Here is a 16,984-nt window from a genome sequence, read left to right on the forward strand (position 1 = left end):
AAAGAAAGAACACAGCTTCTGAAGAGAAACAACATGGCTTCAGAAGCAGGAGAGGAACAACTGCCTCATATTTGCACTGACATACACTACTGGCCATTAAAATTGCTACACCACGAAGATGATGTGCTACAGGCGTGAAATTTTACCGACAGGAAGAAGTTACTGTGATATGCAAATGATTAGCTTTTCAGAGCATTCACACAAGGTTGGCGCCGGTGGCGATACCTACAATGTGCTGACATGAGGAAAGTTTCCAACCAATTTCTCATACACAGACAGCAGTTGACCAGCATTGCCGGGTGAAACGTTGTTGTGATGCCTCATGTAAGGAGGAGAAATGTGTACCATTACGTTTCCGACTTTGATAAAGGTCAGATTGTAGCTGACTGCAATTGCAGTTTATCATATCGTGACATTGCTGCTCAAGTTGGTCAAGTTCCAATGACTGTTAGCAGAATATGGAATCGGTGGGTTCAGGAGGGTAATACAGAACTCCCTGCTGGATCCCAATGGCCTTGTATCACTAGCAGTTGAGGTGACAGGCATCTTATCTGCATGGCTGTAATGGATTGTGCAGCCACGTCACGGTCCCTGAGTCAACAGATGGAGACCATGGCTGCAGTTACCCTTGACGCTGCTTCACAGACAGGAGTGCCTGAGATGGTGTACTCAATGATGAACCTGGGTGCACAAATGGCAAAACGTCATTTTTATGGATGAATCCAGGTTGTTTGCAGCATCATGATGGTCGCATCTGTGTTTGGCGACATCATGGTGAATGCACATTGGAAGCGTGTAATCATCGTCGCTATACTGGCATATCACCTGGCATAATGGTATGGGGTGCCATTGGTTACACGTCTTGGTCACCTCTTGTTCGCATTGATGGCACTTTGAACAGTGGACGTTACATTTCAGATGTGTTACGACCCGTGGCTCTACCCTTCATTTGATCCCTGTGAAACCCTACATTTCAGCAGGATAATGCATGACCGCATGTTGCAGGCCCTGTATGGGCCTTTCTGGGTACAGAAAATGTTCTCAACTGCTGCCCTGGCCAGCACATTCTCCAGATCTCTCAGCAATTGAAAACATCTGGTCAATGGTTGCCAAGCAACTGGCTCATCACAATATGCCAGTCACTACTGTTGAACTGTGGTATCGTGTTGAAGCTGCATGGGCAGCTGTACCTGTACACACCATCCGAGCTCTGTTTGACTAAGGCATATCAAGGCCGCTATTATGACCAGAGGTGGTTGTTCTGGGTACTGATTTCTCAGGATCTATGCACCCAAATTGCATGAAAATATAATCACATGTCAGTTCTAGTATAAAATATTTGTCCAGTGAATACCTGTTTATCAGTGTAGTTAATGCATAGTATTTCGAAAATGGTAAATGTCTCATATGCATGTTCCTGGATTTGGAAAAAGTATATGACAGAGTGCCAAGGTGTAAGATCGGTCAGTGTTTAGAAAAACTGATGGTTCCTAACTCGCTAATAAGGTAGGTGCAAATGCTATGTGAGAGACAAAAAAGTTTTATACCTGGGGGTAATTCCAGATCAGAATGGTTCAGGACAGAGGAAGATGTGCAACATAGTGGTGTACTTTCCTCATAACTTTTTATTGCGCTTAAGAATTTGGTTACAAAGGAAATCAAGAAGATAGGAAATGGTGATCTCAATGCTTTGATCTTTACTGATGATGTAGCCATTTTGGGAGAAACAGAACTAGAAGCACAGGGATGATAAGATGGATAGCACTCCAAGTTTAAAAAATATCAGCTGACAGTAAGCAAGAGCAAAACTGTAGCAATGATTATGAGCATGACATCTGCCCATGGCAACTTGATGGTAGATGTAGAGAAAATTGAATGTGTGGAAGCGTTCAATTGCCTGTGAAGTACAGTATCGAATAGAACTACCAAACTAGAAGTACAAAACAGTGTGAGAAAAGGATCTAATTTTTGTCATCAAGGGAGTTCCTGTGAGAGCCAAACAGATTATGTTTAAAATATATCTCCAGCTGATTATGACATACAGCTTGGAGTGCTGTGTACTTAACAAGGCAGATTTCAGCCAGCTATAAGCATGATAAATGAATTTTCTGATATCACCCTTGTAGGAGACTAGAAGAGATGACATTAGGAATGAAGATGTCACAGGAGAGATGGAAGTAGATTTGTCAATGACTGAGAGACTGAACACTGCATGGCTCAAGTATTTGAACATGTTAGGAGGAGGAAAGATAATCATCTGCCAAAATGATACTTGGATAGAAATATGCAAGGGAAAATCCTATAGCATGCCCCAGAAGAAGGTTGTTGGATCAGGTTAAGGAAGATCTGAAGAGTAGAGGAGAAAACTGGGAAACAATATCACGACAGGAAGTACATAAAGATAAAACAAAATGAAGGAAAATTGTTCATAAACACCCAACTTATCTTGATTTAAGTATATGAAGATGATGACTTCAGTTGTTGTTGTTGTGGTCTTCAGTCCTGAGACTGGTTTGATGCAGCTCTCCATGCTACTCTATACTGTGCAAGCTTCTTCACCTCCCAGTAACTATTGCAACCTACATCCTTCTCAATCTATTTAGTGTAATCATCTCTTGGTCTCCCTTTATGATTTTATCCTCCACGCTGCCCTCCAAACTAAATTGCTGATCCCTTGATGCCTCAGAACATGCCCTACCATCCCTACTTATAGTCAAGTTGTGCCACAAAATTCTCTTCTCTCCAATTCTATTCAGTACCTCCTCTTTAGTTATGTGATCTACCCATCTAATCTTCAGCATTCTTCTGTAGCACCACAATTTGAAAGCTTCTATTCTCTTCTTGTCTAAACTATTTATCGTCCATGTTTCAATTCCATACATGGCTGCACTCCATACAAATACATTGAGAAACGACTTCATGACACTTAAATCTATACTCAATGTTAACAAATTTCTCTTCCTCAGAAACACTTTCCTTCCCATTTCCAGTCTACATTATATATCCTCTCATCAGTTATTTTGCTCCCCAAATAACAAAACTCATTTACTACTTTAAGCGTCTCATTTCCTGATCTAATTCTGACAGCATCACCAGATTTAATTCGACAACATTCCATTATTATCATTTTGCTTTTGTTGATGTTCATCTTATATCCTACTTTCAAGGCACTGTCCATTCCATTCAACTGCTATTCCAGGTCCTTTGCTGTCTCTGATGGAATTACAGTGTCATCGGCGAACCTCAAAGTTTTTATTTCTTCTCCATGTATTTTAATTCCTACTCCAAATTTTTCTTTTGTTTCCTTTACTGCTTGCTCAATATACAGATTGAATAATATTGGGGATAGGCTACAACCCTGTCTCACTCCCTTCCCAACCACTGCTTCCCTTTCATGCCCCTCGACTCTTATAACTGCCATCTGGTTTCTGTATTGTAAATAGCCTTTCGCTCCCTATGTTTTACCCCTGCCACCTTCAGAATGTGAAAGAGAGTATTCCAGTCAACATTGTCAAAAGCTTTCTCTAAGTCTACAAATGCTAGAAGTGTAGGTTCGCCTTTCCTTAATCTATTTTCTAAGATAAGTCGTAGGGTCAGTATTACCTCACGTGTTCCAACATTTCTGTGGAATCCAAACTGATCTTCCCCGAGGTTGGCTTCTACCATTTTTTCCATTCGTCTGTAAAGAATTTGTGTAAGTATTTTTCAGCCATGGCTTATTAAAAAGATAGTTCGGTAATTTTCACATCTGTCAATGCCTGCTTTCTTTGGGATTGGAATTATTATATTCTTCTTGAAGTCTGAGGATATTTCGCCTGTCTCATACATCTTGCTCACCAGATGGTAGAGTTTTGCCATGCCTGGCTCTCCCAATGCTGTCAGTAGTTCTAATGGAATGTTGTCTACTCCCAGGGCCTTGTTTCAACATAGGTCTTTCAGTGCTCTGTCAAACTCTTTACGTGGTATCATATCTCCCATTTCATCTTCATCTACATTCTCTTCCATTTCTGTAATATTGTCCTCAGGAACATCACCCTTGTATAGACCCTCTGTATACTCCTTCCACCTTTCTGCTTTCCCTTCTTTGCTTAGAACTGGGTTTCCATCTGAGCTCTTGATATTCATACAAGTGGCTCTCGTTTCTCCAAAGGTCTCTTTAATTTTCCTGTAGGCAGTATCTATCTTACCCCTAGTGATTTGTGCCTCTACAGCCTTACATTTGTCCTCTAGCCATCCCTGCTTATCCATTTTGCACTTCCTGGCAATCTCATTTTTGAGATGTTTGTAGTTGTTTTTGCCTGCTTCATTTACTGCATTTTTATATTTTCTCCTTTCATCAGTTAAATTCAGTATCTCTTCTGTTACCCAAGGATTTCTATTAGCCCTCATCTTTTTACCTATTTGATCCTCTGCTGCCTTCACTATTTAATTCCTCAAAGCTACCCATTCTTCTTCTACTGTATTTCTTTCCCCCATTCCTGTCAATTGTTCCCTTATGCTCTCCCTGAAACTCTGTACAACCTCTGGTTTAGTCAGTTTATCCAGGTCCCATCTCCTTAAATTCCCACCTTTTTGCAGTTTCTTCAGTTTTAATCTACAGTTCATAACCAAGAGATTGTGGTCAGAGTCCACATCTGCCCCTGAAAATGTCTTACAATTTAAAACCTGGTTCGTGAATCTCTGTCTTACCATTATATAAGCTATCCAATACCTTCTAGTATCTCCAGGCTTCTTTCATGTGTACAACCTTCTTTCAAGATTCTTGAACTAAGTGTGATTTCAGTTATTGTTTCAGAAATATACAATACAGTGATTCTGACAGTCAGTAGGTATCAAACAGGAAATATTTTAAACTTCATTAAGCTATCAGAAGGGAAGGCAGGATAGGGGTGCACTAAAAGATATAAGAGAAATACCTGAGAACTGACTTCGTATGGAAATTTCAATACAAATTTCACCTCAGTTGGTTCTGAATGAGTGCACCTAAAAAGCTATTGCACTCCATATTCAGTTTTACGTCCCCCCCACCACAGTAACACTCCTAACAAAAACAGAACATAGTGTACAGTGATTGGTAATATATTTTTGTAACCGACAGTTTTTAACGAAATATATGTGAGAGAAGTTATAAAAGATTAATCTGACCTGTATGATCAAATAATATCAAAGCAGCCTGATCAGTCAGATATGACTGAGACAGAAGAAATAAAATTTCAGGCAACTGCAAATGCAGACTCCATTATGCTACAGGTTGCCAAGGTTGTTCCGACTACACTGCAGATGTTTTACTGAGAAGACCTTACATATTCTTCATACACTCCCAATATCTCTCCATGAAATTTCCATGTTTTTGGACATCAATTTGCTTTGGACAATGAGGTGCATGCCTGGGTTTAGTTATGGTTCCACAGGCAGCCACAGACATTTTTCCATGAAAGCACTGACTATCTTGTCTCACAGTGGGGTGAATGTATTAACAGTTGCTACGATTACTTATGATATAATAAACAGTTTACTTACTGTGAACTGAGTTGCCCCTGGTGTATGCAAAGTTCAAATAACTTGCAGGAATGCAGCTGTATGATGTTGTCAACATAAGCCAATATTTTGACAGGTAAACACCCTGCCATTTTCAAGCTAAAACTTCAGCAAGTGCTATGTAAGGAAATTTAAAAACTTAGTTTGCAGAGCAAGCCTAGAAAGGTAATGCCCTTACACACTATAAAAATTCCATCGTCCAACTAAAGACACCTGACATTAGAAGTTACTTATAGTGAAAATTAACAACTGATGAGGGAGGTAGCATTAACACTACCCCTCTGTTTTTGACAAGGGTGAGAGCAGGTCTCCTGAAGATCCACAAGAATGGGGTTTCTCTTAGGCTGATTGTAATATTGGTCAGTGTGAGCATCACATTAAGAATTCAGTACATTTTTTATGTCAATCAGAGGAAATGTGTTTGAATGAATCTGATATTTTGGTAAGTTTTGATGCGGTCTATCTCTTCTCTCACATTTCTCATTAATTGAGGTTAGGTTTGGTGATAAATTAATGAATCTCTTTCAACATGTGTTGACTTCCTCTTACTTCTTTCAATGATCGGTACTTTGAGCAGGCAAATGGAATTGTGATGGGAAGCCTGTTGTCAACTGTTATTGCCAACTTGTTTCTGGAACACTTTGAAGAATATTCCTTGGTGTCGGTGGCTTTGAAACCAGCATGTCTTTTAAGATATGTAGATCATACTTTTGTTGTTTGGCCTCATGGCAGTGAGGACCTGAATGAATTTTAGAACATCTGGATTCAATTTACCTGAATATTTTTGTTTCACAATGTAGGAGGAAATGGATGGCTGTCACCTCCTTGATGTGTTGGTCAGGAGGAAGGCTGATGGTACAATGGGACATGCCATGTATAGGAAGTCTACTCACACTGACTTGTATCTACAGGCTGGTCACCACTCAGCTCAGTGTGAAGGCATGCTTCATACCTTGGTTCACAGTCCCATATCATCTTGGATCCTGAGAGTTTGTCTGCTGAATAAACCCATCTTGTGGTCACTTACACATTAGAATTATTATAGTGAAAGACAGATCAGACATGCATTGTATATGATCAATTATGCACCAGGTGAATAATGATAATTCTGAGTAGGCACCAAGGTCCAAGGCCTTATTCCTAATGCAGTGAGTGTTTCCAAGAGGACTGGTCATATTTTGTGTAAATGTGATGTGCAATGTGTTCTTTGACCACCAACTAAGCTTAGGGTCCTTTTAGGTTCCATGAAGGATGATCTGGATTTGCATAAGGTGTGTGTCTACTTTATTCCTTGCAGTTGTGGCATGTCATATATTCCCAGAATGAGATTTTCACTCTGCAGCGGAGTGTGTCTTTTGTAAAGGATATTTGGCAAAGACATAATATGATACGGGCCTTAAGGGCTCTACACACGCATCAATCATCCGACTGACAAACTGGATGCGTATAGGCATTTTGTCAACCAAGAACAGTTGGAAATGAAATCTACAAACCGATATATAGACAGTTGATGGACATTATTCACAAAACATACTCGCTTCAGTGCTAGGTGCATTTAAAAAACCAGCCTACGGCCACGGCTTGTGCTTTGAAGAGAAAATATAAAACTTCCTGGCAGATTAAAACTGTGTGTCGGACTGAGACTCGAACTCGGGACCTTTGCCTTCTGTGGGCAAGTGCTCTACCAACTGAGCTATCCAAGCACGACTCATGACCCATCCTCACAGCTTTAATCTACCAGTACCTTGTCTCCTACCTTCCAAACTTCAGGCAAAGGTCCCAAAGTGAGTCTCGGTCTGGCACACAGTTTAATCTGCCAGGAAGTTTCATGTCATATATTGTTCAGACTATCAGGATTGTGAAGGATCAGTGTACTGAACATAATCATCACACACAGTTACAACGGTCAAGCAAATCTGCTGTTGCAGAACATTGTCTTGTCACCAGTCATCCTATGGAATATAAAAATTTGGAGATTCTTATATGCACTTCCTGCTGTTGGGATATCATTACTAAGGAAGCAGTTGAGATTAAATTATCAAATAATCTTATAGATAGAGATGGAAGTTTTTGCATATATTCTGCATGGAATCCTGCTCTCTTCCTTGTCAAAAAATTCCAATTATGATTGCCAGTCACACACTGTAAAGGATGTTCCAACCATTATATAATTTAGTAATTAACAAAGACCAATATAAAATTGCACCACATTGTGCATCCAAAGTAGGATGGGAAAGGAGTTTCTCTTGGTAAGTTGAGCAGAAATGCTCATGTTACTTACTGAATAAAGACACTCGTGACTGGATTAAAATGATTAACTTTTATTTTTAGGCAACTGGTTTTGATCTTCTAAGAGATCATCATCAGATCTACATTTCTTCATGACTGGGAATTGCTGGCATTGAGCAGGTCCATCCATGTGGACATCGAGAACACCGATCCCTACCAGTGATTCCTGTTGTCGTCAAGAAATGTAGATGTCATGATGATCTCTTAGAAGATCAAAATTATTCATCTAAAAAATAAAAGTCAGCAAGTTAAATGCAGTCATGGCTATGTTTATTAAATAAGTTTAATATTAATAGAGTGTTTTTTTCCTACAACAACTTTCCAAACAATTTCAAACTCATGTTAGTGTTACCAAGGTTATGCATTAAGTTATTTCTTAAGTGAAATGAAGGCATCGGAAATGTGTGAAATACAAATGAACATCTAGTGTAAAATTTATTTATTTATTCATATTTAGAGCATTCAGTACAACTGTATCAGAAATATCAGATACATGACAAAGTAATAAATACATTTATAAAATGTTAGCAAAATAGAACAGGATAAGGTGAGTCTAGGGCAGGAAGTTGGCCATGTCCTAATCAAAGGAATCATCTCAGCATTCACTTTAGCAGCCATGGAAACCCAAGTCAGGATCTCCAGATGGGGAATAAACCCCAGTCTTCCTTAATGTTGGTAAGTTAAGACTGGTATGGTGACCTTGCTTGGTACATGATTGGAAGGGAAACCACAAATACATAGTCTACATTATGCACAAGAAGTAAATCAATAAACAAGAGATTTATGGAATAAGAACACTGCTGAAAAAGTGAAAATGCCTGAACAGATCACATAACACTGCCAAAAAGATCAACATGCACGATAAATAAATAAGTGATGTAGATAAATTGTGAAACTTTGATACAAACACGCCTGGAAAACCAGAAACACTTGAACACATTATACAGCACTACTGAAAAGTAGAATGCACAGTCACATGAAAACCAGTTGACACTACACCTACTGTAATTAAGTTACACCAGATCCCATCACAGAGGAGGTTTGTTGGGTTGTAGTAGTAGTAGTAGTAGTAATAGTAGTAGTAGCTTTATTCATCTGTAGATCTCTTTTTACAAGGATATAGGACATGTCAAAGTATTTACAAATTAAGAGCAATTTAAAATAAGCTAATTTGTACACACATATATTTACAGACTACTAGATAGAGACAATCGTTAGATTTACTCCTGGTATACAATACTATTTTTTACAAATAACTTATTAAATAATGTAATACCACATTGTTCACTCATATCTCACTATCAGTCACTGCACACACTATACACACAGTGTTTCATAACACTTCACTCACTACACACACACACACACACACACACACACACACACACACACACACACACACACACTGGTGATCTCTGGGCCATTTTCTGTACCACAACTACCCATTTGCTATCCTGAAAAACTGAGTTGGCATCCCTCCATAATGAGTGAGATGTTGAGCTCAAAAAGAGGAAGAGGTGTTAGTATTGTGCCATGCATAGCTTGGGGGGTAAGTATTTCTAGATAGGATAAAAAGAAGGAAAAAAACATAAAGTCTAGGTGTTATGTGGAATGTTGGATATTTTATAATCACTATTATTTATTTGTATAACATTTTTTATCAAACCCCTACTCTGTTTTAGCTAAATAATCCTTCAATGTATAAAATGTATTGCATAACAGGTACTTTTTAGCTGCCTTTTTAAATAAGTGTATTTTTGCAATTTCTTTAATCCCTTTTGTTAATTTATTGTACAGTTTTATTCCTTGGTAGAAAATGCTGTTTTGAGTTTTATGTTTATTTTTTCTTGGTAAATGTAAGTTGAGTCTACCTCTTGTTTCATGGTCATGGACAGAGCTATTTGTGCAGTAATTACCAATGTTATTTTTGGTGTGTACAACTGACTGGTAAATGTATTAACATGGAGCAGTTAAAATCCCCAGTGTTCTGAACAGATCTTTACAATGAGCTCAACTAGTATTTTTGGTTATTATTCTTATGGCTCTTTTCTGGACTTTTAAAATTGTGCTCATATTTTGTGCATTTGTTCCCAAAAAAAGTATGCCATAGCTAAGAATTGAGTGTACATATGAATAATACGTAACTAAAAGACACTGCATGTTACACACTGATGATAAGATTCTAAGGGCATTACATGCTGATTACATTCTGTTTGCAAGTACCTTTGTGTGTTCACACCCCTTCAACTGAGAATCAATATTCATTCCTAGAAATTTTGCATTTGTTACACAATCCAAAGAGGTGCCATCTACATTTAATTTAACATTGTCATTTTTCCTCTTCAAAATGAAATTCATGGCATTCGTTTTCTTTATGTTCAATGTCACTTTATTACTTGTTGACCATCATAAACTTCCTTGAGAGTTTCATTTGCTTTCTCAGCAAGGAGTTCTCTTGTTTTCTCAGTGACTAGAATATTGCTGTCGTCAGCACAGAGGATTTTTTCACCATGAGTAACACTATTGGGAAAGTCGTTGATGTACATCAGGAACAGTATTGGTCCTAATATGCTACCTTGATGAACCCCTATATTAATGTATTTTGGTTCTGATAAGTGTTTTGCTAAATGTTTAGACCTATTTTAAGTATGTGTTATCTCTACTCTTTGTACCCTATCTGTTAGGTACGATCCAAACCAGTCATTAGCTACCCCTCTTATTGTTAATGCTTCTAATTTATTTAATAGAATCTCATAGTTGACTGTATCAAACGCCTTAGAAAGATCCAAAAAATATGCCTATGACACACTCATCTTTATCAAGAGCATCAAGTACAACTTTTGTGATTTCTATTATGGCTGACTTCATATTTTGCCACTTCATAAACCAAACTGTGATTTGTTTAAAAGATTGTATTTATTGAGGTAATTCATTACTCTGTCTTTCATAATTGCTTCTATTATTTTTGAGAATGCTGCATCTACAACAGAAGAAACAGAAAACCAACAACAGAAACATTCTTTGCAAAAACAAACACAGCATAGAGTGTACAGCAGATAAGAGAATTAAAGAAACTCAACAATAAATGAGGTACTAGTAATGCTGTAAGTGATAGATTGCTGCTCATCGTAAATAAGATGGATTGAGTTGTAGACAGGCTCAATAAATCCTTATATTGTTTATATTGCAACCTGGGGTGTCCATTGTTTCATCTACATTATAGAAACACTTGTCAATAATAAATGATTTTAACTCTGCTCTAAAAGTTGTTCCTGTCTACAAACTCTTTATGTGACTTGGCAGTGTATAATAAACAATGGCAATAAAGTCACTCACATGTCATTGCTTAAGGGTTGTACTAACTTGTTCTATGTGGAGTGGCTCCCAGTTGTGAGTATAATAACTGTGGTAACCGGTTTGCTATTCACCAAGTCTTGTTCTTGTCATTGGTAACATTTGTATATGTAAAAGCAAACACAACTTTTTAAATAAGAGCCTGGAGTGAGCCCAATCAGAGCTATGTGACAAGATTCAAACATTTTGAATACATTATGAGAGTGACAGTGATCAATATGTTACAAATATTTACTATTAAAAACAGTCTTGATCAAAATTTATTTACTATGGTGATTGGTTTTGACCACTACTGTGGTCATCTTCAGACCAATGAGTAAGAACCTTCTGCTAGAAAATCACTCTCTTTAATAGTAAAGTTTCAAACAGCCCTTTCCTGTAAAATAAGAATGTCATACATTCTGTCATGTACTAGCAACTGCGAATACATTTCAAATATTCCATAATGACTGTAGTCAGCAAAGTTCCAAAACATAAGTTTTGGGTACTCCAGAACTGACACATGCTTAGTGTGTGACATATTTAGAGAACTAAACTTGATTTACAGATACACAATGAAAAAATACAACTCAGGTATGAACTTTGAAAGCAGAAACAAGCAGAAACAACTTAAAATAAACTACATAAGAGAAAAGCAGACAAGTTTCATGGGATTAAACATTTTAAGTTAATAAAATCTGTTATTAAGAAAGCAATCTGTATGGGTTATCAGAAGCACCTTCCACTTGCTAATGTTTCAACCAATGGAGCATATTACTTCAATCAGTTATAATTTTATTCATTCAGTATGCATTTTCCTTTTTCCTGGGAGATCTATATTTTGTATATAAGGCAAAACACTTCCTATGAAAGGACCCAATGAAGTGTATTTGATGTTATGACATTTTAGTTTGGAAATTTTACCTGATTTTGTGTGGGTTGTCAGTGTATTATGCAATCCCAGTTCTGGGCAGAATAAAAACTTTACTGTGCTCTGATTTTGGTGTATTTTAGTGCTCATGAGAAGAAATTTTATCATCTATGGGTGACATTTCCAGCAAAAGGCTATTTTTTCTTGAGTGCAATAAGAATACATACATTATAAACCAAAAGGCAAGGTGTGAGCTGACAGATAACTGGAGGTAAGAAATTGCTAATACTAGGAAGAAGTTTATTTATTATTCACAGCTGCAGCCTATTATCTGAAAAGCTAAAATACACCATATAAATCACATTTTCTTTTATAATAATAAATTTGTATGTTAACTATTTATTTCTGATGCTTAACTTAATACTACACCAGCTTCGTCTATTGCAAAACTACAATAAAACTGTTGGTCAGTTGCCCAACTTCTGCACTACTTTTAGCACTAAAGTATCTGTTCTTTTTTCCATGTATTTTGGTGCATTTAATCTGTCCATGGTTGTTTCCACTGCTGGACCTACACACCACCCTGGTCAACAGATATCCTCTGCTGGATTCCTTGGGCAGTGGACAGTATGTCAGCAACACTTCCACCATAACAAACAATTCCAGCAACCACTGTTACGTCTTGAAGTCCACACTTTCGGGAGTACTTGCAGCAACACAATATCAATTCTTGAGAAACTATTCCGTTCAGTGGTCACTGGCTGTAGTTGTTGTCTCTCGATCTGCAGAGTACAGTGTTTATCCAGTATAGGAGCATGCTGATGTGTGCTTCAGTGCTTTGTGAAATGTTTCTTGACATTCCTGGATGATGTGGCTGCAGTACAGTCCAAGGTGCACCAGGTTGATTCATTCCTTAGTGGTACTTTGGGATCCAACTTCCTTATTACCCACCACATCTTTGTACAGTATGCAGTCCCACAACCTGCATTCTTGAGTGTCCACGCTGCTGTGGATGCAGCTATCATTCATCTCTTTTTGATTTTGAATAGATACATAGCATATGGGCCGTGGTCATTTAGGTAATTTTTCAGTCCATTTGATGGGTTAAGAAATCACATTTTTAGTCTCTCCCTAATGTTAGGGAGAAATTCTACCTGTGCCTGAAGTGCACCTTTCATTTTGCCACAGTTGTAATATGTGATCTTTTATTAATTTTTTAGTACTGGCCTCATTCTGAACATCCTTCATACATCTATTAGATTTCCTTTCCTTAACCAGCAAAGGACTCCCCTTTACCTAATTTACAAGTCCAGTGGGCATATTCCTAGAATTACTAAAAAAGTATCATTTGGGTTAGAACAGAAGGCACCCATTAATCTTAGCAGCACTCATCATTGAACTCATCTCACTAATTAGGCTAGCTTGACTAGTTGTGATCTATAAGCCCAAATACTCACACCATATCCTGCAACTGATGATAACATCAATTGATGGTATGCTCTGTTTTCAGGAGAAGCTGAAATTGTGTATTTGTAGTGATTGTAGTTGTATTCATCCTGTTTGTACCTTTTGTTTCTGCTTCCTCTACTGTGATGTGCAAAGTTAAGACGTAATCCATAAATATCCCTAGAGGTCTCTTCACTGTGCTTCTTCTAATAGTTACATAATTTAATTTAATCTTAAGGTTTCCTGCTAGGTTCCCTTTCGGTGGAGGTTGCATTGGTTTGTGAGGTGCTAGTGACAATTTAACACTTTGACACCAGCCCTCAAGTTCATTGAGCATCCCATTACATTTGTCTATAATTCTTCAGGGGGCACAACTTATAATGAACAGCACATCATCTGCAAATGCTGCCAGATCAGTTATGTTGCTGCTGTAATGTAACTTGTGTAGTATAGGCTCTAGTGCTACATCCCAAAACACTGAACCACACTCTGATCCATGTGGAGAACCTGAGCATATTAAATAGGCTTGTCTCCTGTGGCTATAATCTTTTGGGTAATTGTATAGCACCTCTAAACACACCTATGCCCCAAGATGACCAAAGAAAGACATTCACCTTAGATTATCAAAAGGGCCAGCATTATCAATATTCATCACTAGAGTTTACATAGAATGTGTATCTGTTGCTAGCCAAATTGACATACTAACTGCATCTTCAGTTGACTTGCCTCTTCTAAACCTGTGCTGGTGAAGGCACATCGCTCATTCCATGTAACAGTCTATAATCTTGTAACTGCTTCCATAAGTTTTTCAAATATCTTACTCAGAATGTTCAAAAGACAAGTTCATGTGTAGGATTTGGGTATCTATGTATAATTAATGCCACTTCAGCATTCTTCCACGATGCAGGGAACCTTACTTGCAAGACATACCTGTAACACAGTTCATGCAAATAACTATCTAATGGGTCACATAGATTAGATTAATTATTCATTCCATAGACTCATAAAAGAGGGAATCCTCCTGGGTGTGGAACATGTCAGATAAACACATTACAAAAATTTAATTAGAAAAACTTGAGTTTCATTAATTTTAATGATCCTCAGTCAATAACCAGTAAAATTATTTACACAAATTAAATGTAAACTTCTAATATTTACAGGTTTAATACTTACATCTACTATCATTAAATCCATCATTTAGACATTTGCTAGTTTCTTAGCTATTACAACCAAGTATTGTCAAAAATTAAAGTAAATTATTCATTTCAGTGATTCTCAGTTAAGAACAGTCAGATTATTTACAAGATTTAAAATTAAACTTCCACTATTTACAGACTTAAGACTTACATATGCTTTCCATACATCCATCATTCACACAGTAGGTAGTTACTTGGCTGTTACAACCAAGTATTGTCAAAAATTAAAGTATAATAAATTTTCATTAAAATGGTCTACTGCACTTGTTTAGAAATTCATGGATGGAATAGAAGGAGTTGACCACCAAAAATTCTTTTAAATTATGTTTAAATTGTGCATTGTCTGAAACTAAACTCTTAATGGTTGTTGGTAACTTATTGAAAATATGCATTGCTGAATACTGGACTCCTTTCTGGGCAAGAGTAAGGGATTTCAAATCTTTATGTATATTGTGCTTATTCCTAGTATTGATACTGTGTACTAAACAGTTAGCTGGAAAAAGAGATGAATTATTTACAAAAAACTTCATTAAGGAATAAATGTACTGAGAAGCTGTGGTTAATATGTCCAATTCTTTGAATAGGTTTCAACATGATGTTCTACTCATTACTCTTATTATACGCTTCTGTACTCTAAAAATTTTTTTCTGTTTGTGGAGTTACCCCAAAATATGATACCATATGACATAATGGAGTGAAAATAAACAAAATATGCCAGTTTTTTATATTTATATCTCCTATGTCTGACTTCATTCGCATTGCAAATGCAGACTTGTTTAGGCGCTTTAGGAGTTCGTTAGTATGTTGCTCCCAACTGAATTTATTTTCAAGTTGCAATCCCAAGAATTTCACTCTCAACTTTTCCTATTTCCATGTCATCATATTTTATACACACACCAGAAGGAAATTTCTTGGAAGTTCTGAACTGCGTATAGTGGGTCTTTTCAAAGTTTAATGACAGTGAATTGGCTATGAACCACTTATTAAAGTCAGTAAAAAGTTGATTAGCTGCCCTTTCTAAATTTGTATTTGATTTACTATTTATTGCAATGTTTGTATCATCTGCAAATAAGACAAACTTGGTATCTGGTAATGTAACAGTTGACAGGTCATTAATATACACAAGAAACAGTAGTGGACCTAGTATGGAACCTTGGGGAACACCATAGGGCTCCTGTTACTTCAGCAGGGATCTCACCCGATCCTGGAGATTTTTCTTTCTCTGTCTTACCATTATTTGCTTAATTTCTTCTTGTGTGAAGGGGTACATAAGTTTATTGTTTGCATAGTCCATATTATTTTTCATAATCTGCCTCCTGTCTCACCTTCTTCCCAGTCATCAGGAAGTTGTTCATCCATTAGCAGGGCAGCTGACACTTCCTAACTTTCTGTTACTGTCCCATCACACCTTCTGAGCATAGATAAGACTATTGGTGATCATATTGTTTATGATCTGTTTTGTATGGTATACCCTTGGGATCAGTTTCTAAGTTGTCCTCCACGAATTTCTTACACTGTTCCCCATAAATCTTCCTTAAAATGTTGTTTGACATGCCTATATCTATGAAACCTTCAGACTTTTTCTTCTTGGGTCATGCTGCTCTGATATAGCTTCCTGGCTCATCCTCTTGAAGATCTTAATTTCTGCAGCAAGTTAGTCCAGATGCAAGTTGCTTCTCTGGAATAACTGTTCATGACAGGTATGAATGCCCCAATTCCTCTATGTACAATCAATGTCAGTTCTTATACTTCAACATCTATATTGTCACCCAGCAATGGACTTCCAGTGCAATGAAACACCCTTCGTAGTTCTTTCCAGTTAGCCTCCTTGATGTTGTATTTGGGCCTTATGCACATGTTTTCTGTGGCATCTTGATTTTCCCTTCTAGTGATGGAACTGTGTATGATATTGTGATCATTCAGCACCATTCCACTCTCAATCTTCCATCCTTTCACACTGCATGCTGCTGCCAAATTTGCTAAAGTGACATAAATATTTGAGTTTGCTCCAACCATTTCTTTGTAGCTTGGTGGATTCCAAAGTGCATTCAGTACCTATAGGCTGAGTTCCATAATGACTTCATCAGTCAGGTGGCTATGCCACAACACCGACTTCACATTTCCATCAGTGGGATACACAAGAGGCTTAATTCAACCTTGGTGACTAATACCCTTTAGTTTTAGCTGATACTCATCAGTTTCATTACTAAACTGAAAGTACATGGAAACCGGGATGCAACTCTCCCTTCTGGTTAATGCTGGACACAGATTATGTGTTCTGAGAAATACTGTGATATCTTTGTCATTGTTA

Source organism: Schistocerca americana, chromosome 1 (genome assembly GCF_021461395.2).
Source record: "Schistocerca americana isolate TAMUIC-IGC-003095 chromosome 1, iqSchAmer2.1, whole genome shotgun sequence".
NCBI classification, from domain to species: domain Eukaryota; kingdom Metazoa; phylum Arthropoda; class Insecta; order Orthoptera; family Acrididae; genus Schistocerca; species Schistocerca americana.